This window comes from Carassius gibelio, chromosome A3 (assembly GCF_023724105.1).
Source record: "Carassius gibelio isolate Cgi1373 ecotype wild population from Czech Republic chromosome A3, carGib1.2-hapl.c, whole genome shotgun sequence".
Classification (NCBI taxonomy): domain Eukaryota; kingdom Metazoa; phylum Chordata; class Actinopteri; order Cypriniformes; family Cyprinidae; genus Carassius; species Carassius gibelio.
This window is the reverse complement of record NC_068373.1, coordinates 1,784,913-1,792,371: the sequence shown is the minus strand read 5'-3', so window position 1 is coordinate 1,792,371 and position 7,459 is coordinate 1,784,913.

The following is a 7,459-nucleotide window of genomic DNA, read 5'->3' as shown; positions in this document are numbered from 1 at the left end:
GCATCTGAAAATGAATTTGTTCATCACATTCACTTTACCCGCTCTGGCGCAGATCCGCCTCCGCGTTGCTCAGCTGTGGACAATTTAAAAATGTTTGATATAAAGGTTGCTGTCCCATTTTATACAGGAATTGTTCATTTAAAAAAAATCTAATATTGTTAGTTCTAATTATATTGTTAACAAAAGTTCATTTAGACTATTTAACATGCACTGTGACATTTAACCCTTTTTAACTTATAAACTCCTTGATATTTTAAAGTCAATTTAATAGTAATTAAATTAAGTATTTTAGTAGTATTTTAATTGCTTAAATTATTTCTATGATTTAATAATATCTTATCATGTTTATTCATGTAGAAAATAAGTGTTTATTCTTTAAGAAAGTAACGATCCAAATATTTGTTTTGCTTTACCTATTTGTGTAGGCTACAATTATTCCAAAATAAACAAATAAATAAATCATAATCAAATAATGTCATTTAAAATTCCATTGGCCTGAGTAAATTTGACCATAATAGAATTGTGACTTTAAAGGTGAGTGATTTAGAAGGCGAAAATACTGTGAAATTACAAATGGCATTGAATTTTAGAGCATAACAACTGAAGGTTCATGAAAGTTAGCCAATAAAGCATTTTTTTAAACAATGGAACTTAAAGTTGTGTACTAAAATATTATTTCAACCATACAGCATGTGAATAAATAAAATGCATACTTTTCATAACATTTCATTATTCATAAAATGCATAACATTTCTGTTGTTTGGATTTGTAGCCCCAGACTAGGTTCTCTGTCTCTCTCTCTCTCTCTGTTTAACACCATTAGCTCAATGAAATACGTCTTCTTTCAGGTAGAATTAATGTTTTCCTGCCTTGCTAAGTGTTGGTCTCATGATCAACAAGTTGTATTCACCTCAATCTGATTTTGTAAAGTCAAACCGCAGACGTTGAAGCTGCATCAGTGAGTGGAGTCCCAAGTGCTGTGAGGGGAGCAGCTGCAGAGTATTCAGTTTGGTCTTAAAAGCCTTCTGCAAACATCTACAATCACAAATAACAATGATTTTCATAAAATAATTATTCATTATCAATTAATAATTTGTTATTATCATTATGGTCTTGTGAAAATAATAATATGGGCTGCAAGAAAATAATGAATACAAAGAGTAGGGCTGCTGAGTGCAGGCACATTTTAGACCAGTAACATGAAAACACATCTTTACTCACAGCCAAAAAAACAGGCCGAGTTCAGTTCAAGTGGAGGGGGTTGAGTTTTTGGGGGGTAGTTATGTATGGCTTGTGGGGGTCGAGATAAATGTGTGAATCTCTTGGTCTTTCATATGGACAGTGCCTTAAACTTGCTGAGCAGGTTGACTGTTGTTTTGGTTATAGACTAAAAAATGGTCTGCCCCCACGTAAGATTTTTCTAGTTCTAGTCGTTCATTTGTTATATTCAACTAATCAGAGGTTTATATTAAATTTACATAATCAAGTCTTAATATATTCCATGCTCAAGCACATGCATTAAGTTTGCCACAAAGCACATGCAGAAGTAGCCTAATAATTGTGAAAAATTTTCACCAGGTTTTATGCGTGTGCAAAGTTTCAGAAACTCTGCAGAACGTTGGTCCTCCAGGCCAGGACTGGACACCAGTGTTGTAAGTCATCCAGCCTCTTTATAGTGCATGTTCAGAACATATTGCAGGAGATCTCAACATTGTCTCTCAAGGTCCACTTCCATGCCGAGTTTTGCACCAACCTAGTGCAGTGCACCTGAACACATTAATCAAGGTCTTCAGTTTTATTAACTATAAAGTCACAAACAGGCGAGTGTGATCAGGTGTGGACATAAACTCTGGGTGTGTATCACTCAGGTACCTTGCTCAGTGGTTAAGGGCTGCCTCAATCACAATTTTTTTTTTACAGTGCACTGAAATGTTTTAACGACTGGGTGAAAGGAGTGGCAGGAAGCAAGTGCGAGTAATGAATATTTAATATATAAATGACACAGTACATAAAGATGGGAACACCGATGATACTTGGCCGGGGAAACACAGTCCAGGAAGATGCAGGTGAGTGAAGGATCCGAAGGGCGGTGATGAGTAGGCAGCAGGAGAGGGTGACACAGGAACTGCAGGGAAGCGAGCCGAGAGGTAAATTATGATCCAATGGAGATATGCGATGAGTGGACGGGGTTCTGCGGAGACACGGACATCCAAATGCAGAAACACACAAGAGAGCAAAACATGAAATGGGTAACAGGAAACAATTCTCACAAGACGCTAGACAGGCCAATATATAGAGATGAGTAATGAGTGACAGCTGCCACAAGAAACAATCAGTGCTGACGCTTAACACACAGACTTCACCCACATAGTGAAAAGACTTCCTGTTACTCTGGGGATGATAACCCGAAGACAGACTAACCGTCGCTCCTAACAATTTGCTAAATTCTTTCCAAAATTTGGATTTAAATTGGGATCCCCTGTCAGAAACCACGTCTACCGGGTGGCCATGTAACCAAAAGACATGATCAATGACAGTGACCGCTATCTCCTAGGCTGTAGGTAATTTGGGCAAGTGAATGAAATGTGCCGCCTTTGAGAACTGGTTCACTATGGTCAAAACAACCATCATGCCATTAGAGGGCGGGAGGGCGGTAACAAAATCTAGAGCGATATGTGACCAGGGTCTCGAAGGGACAGACAGCGGTTGAAGAAGCCCATCAGGAGGTTGGTTAGATGACTTACCACTGGCGCAAACTGATCAAGCCAAAACAAAATCGTGTACATCGCGAGCCATAAGTGGCCACCAGAATCGTTACTTATCTAAACCCTTGGTTCGGCTTATCCCTGGATGACAAGCAACATTAGAGCAGTGACCCCACTGAATAACCTCGGACCGTAACTCTTCCGGCACAAATAAACGATTCGGTGGGCATCCGGGTGGAGGCGTTACCCCTTCTAAGGCCATCTTGACCTTTGATTCGACCTCCCATATGAGCAAAATCAAATCTGCGGAAAAAAGTGCCCACCCAGCCTGTCTTTTGGCAGTTCTAATATATTCTGAATTCTTATGATCGGTCCAAACAATGAAAGGTTCCCTTGACCCTTCCAACCAGTGACGGCACTCCTCTTAAGCTAATTTGACAGCCAACAATTCTCAGTTACCAATGTCATAATTGCATTCAGCAGGAGAAAAACAATGTGAGAAAAACTTGCAGGGATGCATCTTATCATCCAAGGCAGCACGTTGGGAAAGAACTGCACCTACTCCCACCTCTGATGCGTCGACCTCCACCACGAACTGTCGTGTGGGATCAGGGGCTACTAAGATGGGAGCCGAAACGAAGCGGCTCTTGAAGTTGGCTAAATGAAGTTTTGGCTGCATTAGACCACCTTAACGGAGTAGGGGGGAGGTCAAGGCAGTCAAAGGTGAGACCAGTTGGCTGAAATTACAAATAAAAATTGGCGAACCCCAGAAACTGCTGTAGGGCCTAATGGGAATCTGGACTTGGCCAATCTATCAAGGCCATAACCTTGTCAGGATCCATACGTATTACCTCGGACGAGACGATATACCCTAGGAAGGGAACAGACTGCGCATGGAATATGCATTTCTCCGCCTTGACAAAAAGACCATTCTCAAGCAATCTCTGGAGCACTCGTCTGACGTGTTGCACATGTTCCTGGAAAGATGAAGAAAAAATCAGTATGTCATCCAGGTAAACATATATAAACTGATCTACCTTGTCTCTCAACACGTCATTAACGAGTGCTTGGAAAAACCCCTGGCGAGTTGGAGAGCCCGAACGGCATCACCAAGAATTCAAAGTGCCCTCTAGGGGTGTTAAAGGCGGTTTTCCATTCATCCCCCTTCCTGATGCGGACCAAATAATAAGCATTACGTAAATATAGTTTTGTGAATATGGATTCGCCCTGTAACCTCTCGAAAGCTGAAGACATCAAAGGCAAAGGATAGGTATTCTTTATCGTGATGTTGTTCAGCTCTCAGTAGTCAATACAAGGTCGCAGAGAACCATCTTTCTTACCCACAAAAAAGAATCCCGCCCCCGCTGGAGAAGAGGAAGGGCGTATGAACCTCGATGCCAAGGAATCAGAAATGTATTTCTCCATGGCCTCCCTCTCCGGAATAGAAAGAGAGTAAAGCTTGCCCTTAGGCAGAGACTTACCTGGAACTAAGTCTATGGCACAGTCATAGGGATGATGCGGAGGAAGAGAAGCAGCGCGGGACTTACTGAACACTTCCTTCAGGAGTTCCTTCCTTCAAGTACTGTGCGGGCACGTTTGATAAAACCATGGTCTCCTCAAAGACAGAAACAGGCACAACAGGACAAACAGAAACCAGACAAGACTCATGACAACTTTCACTCCATAAAGTGACGGTGTTGGAACCCCAATCCACTCGTGGATTGTGTTTAACCAACCAGGAGTGACCTAAAACAATGGGAGCGACAGGGGAGTCCATGAGGTAAAAGGATATGTTTTCGGTGTGGTTTCCTGAAGTGAGCAGAGTTAAGGGTTCAGTGGTTTTAGTGACGTGGCAGTTCCAGGCCATTTAGTGCGGTGACATGGAGAGGACTAGACACGGGAAGGACAGGAAGGTTCAGGTGACGTGCAAGGCAGTGTCAATGAAATTCCCCTCGGCTCCAGAGTCCAGAAGGGCGTGACAGTCGTGAGTGTTGTTCTCCCACCGCAGTTTCACCAGAAGGAGAGTTGAAGATGTGGTTGAGGACTTCCCGGCGGAGATCCCACCCAATAGTAGCCTCAAACTTACTACTGGGCTGGCTTTTCTTACCGGCCATGAATGAATGGTATGACCCGAGCCACCGCAATACATACACAGTCCCTGGGACCTCCGCCTCTCTCTCTCCTTCCGGGATAGTCGAGCTCTACCCACCTGCATGGTTTCGTGATCGTAGGCGGGACCGACCATGTTCTCTTGACTCGAGTGGCCCCGTTCCGGAGAGATGTGAAGGCGTGATGGACTGGTTTGTTTACCAAGGCGAATAATGCGGGTGTCCACCCGGAGCGCCAGATCGATGAGACCATTGATTGTTGGGGGCAACTCGAGGAGGTACATCTCCTTATGAACATGGTCGGCAGGAATCCCATTGTGCCTCCTCGTTCCACTGGCACGCGGCCGCCAGGATGCGGAACTGGATGGAGTAATCCGCCACCGACAATTTCCCTTGTCGGAGGTCTGATTAGTTGGTGAGCGCCCTCCCTGCCGGCCGGGGCCCGATCCAAAACCCTCTTCATCTCCTGGGAGAGGGCGTGGAACGAGGTGCAACACGGATGATGGTTCTCCCACACTGCCGTCCCCCATAAGGCGGCCCTGCCTGAAAGTAAAGTGAGAGCAAATGCAACCTTGGACTCTTCCGTCGCGAAGGTGCGGGGTTGTAATGCAAACTGCATGGAACACTTGATGTGGTGGGGGGGGGGGCGTGTTTTAGCGAACCCTGCAGCGGGGGAGAGCATCAGGAGACGCGCGGTGAGTGAGTGGGTTAAGCGCAAATAACGAACACCTGTCTCTGCTTGCAGTAATTGGCGTGGAGAGTATAAAACACCAGGAGAAAAAGGAGCGAGGGAGAGAGAGAAGGACTGCTGGCTGCTACACTCCTGGACCACCGAATTTGTGTTATCAGTTGTTATTTTCCGTGCCCTTTTGTTTTGTATTTATTTTTTTAAATAAAAAGCAGTCAGTAGTAACAGCCGAGTGTCATGGAAGACCTCCCGGGGGACGGGCGGCGCAGGCAGTGCTGTTGGCACAGTGGAAGAGGACAGCTGATGGATCCGCTTGGTTAGCTCGGACACCTGTGTCACCAGCGCTTGGATCGCGCGTCCAGTGTTAACAACACTCTCCTGCTGCTGATCCATGCGGGTGACGCTGTGATGGATGAAGTCGAAGAGTGAAGTGGTGCTCACTGCTTGTGAGTGGCAGGAATCAAATGCGAGTAATGCATATTTAATATATAAATGACTCAGTACATAAAGATGGGAACACAGATGATACTTGTCCGGGGAAACACAGTCCAGAAAGATGCAGGTGAGTGAAGGATCCGAAGGGCGGTGATGAGTAGGCAGCAGGAGAGAGTGACACAGGAACTACGGGGAAGCGAGCCGAGAGGTGAGTGATGATCCAATGGTGATGTGCGATGAGTGGACGGGGTTTCGGGGGGACACAGACATCCAAATGCAGAAACACACTAGAGAGCAAAACATGAAATGGGTAACAGGAAACAATGCTTTGACAAACACAAGACACTAGACAGGCCAATATATAGAGATGAGTAATGAGTGACAGATGTTGCTGATGACAATTTAATTTTAAATTAATTTTTTTAACTACATTAAAATATCATTTCAATAAGTTCTTAGAGCTAAAACCTAAAGATGAATTGACTTTGCTGTCACCTGCTGTCTCATTTTGGTATTAAATTAAAGGGGGGGTGAAATGCTATTTCATGCATACTGAGTTTTTTACACTGTTAAAGGGTTGGATTCCCATGCTAAACATGGACAAAGTTTCAAAAATTAAGTTGTACGTTTGAAGGAGTATTTCTGTTCCAAAAATACTCCTTCCTGTTTGTCACAAGTTTCGGAAAGTTTTTTTCGAGTATGGCTCTGTGTGACGTTAGATGGAGCGGAATTTCCTTATATGGGTGCTAAGGGCGTGTCTGCCGGAAGAGAGAGGCAGAGCAGAGAGAGGCTGTGCACAGACAATCACTCATCACAGCGAGAGCGTCGCGAAATGTCACAAAAGGAGTGTGTTTTTGGTTGCCAGGGCAAGACAACCCTGCACAGATTACCAAAAGAGAAACAGCATAAAGTGTTGTGCAAGTGTTTGTGTTTTTTCCCCTGCATTTCGAAGATGCTTGTTTTACAAACAAGGCCCAGGTTGACGCTGGATTTGCACATCGTTTATTTCTTAAGGATAATGCAATCCCAACGAAAAAGGGTCACGATTGTGTGTTGGAACCGCAGGCGGTGAGTAAAACTGCTTCAAATATCTCTGTGTTATTAACTTAGCTATCGGCGTGTAAGCCGATTTTCGCTTACAATTGTAAGCAGCCACCATCTTGAATAACACACACAGAAAATTAATAAAAATCAAACGTTATACTGACAAAAGTACATTTACATTTATTCACTCAGCAATTAATACATTTGTTACAAATTATAAGCCACAAACAATTTTTTATAGGAAAATTTGTAAAAAAATGCAACAAAAAATAAATAAATAAATAGTAAAATACCTGGTCAAGGCTTACATCCGGCTTCCTATCGTCACCTGTGCTGACCGTCCACCCAATCCACCTCATTCCATGACTCTCCAAAGACTCTTTTTCCCTCTAAATTTGTCATTTCTATCAGTGTCTTTTGAATTTGCTCAGGAAAAAAAAGCTCAAAAGCTGACCTTACGTCCTCAACACGTGAACAAG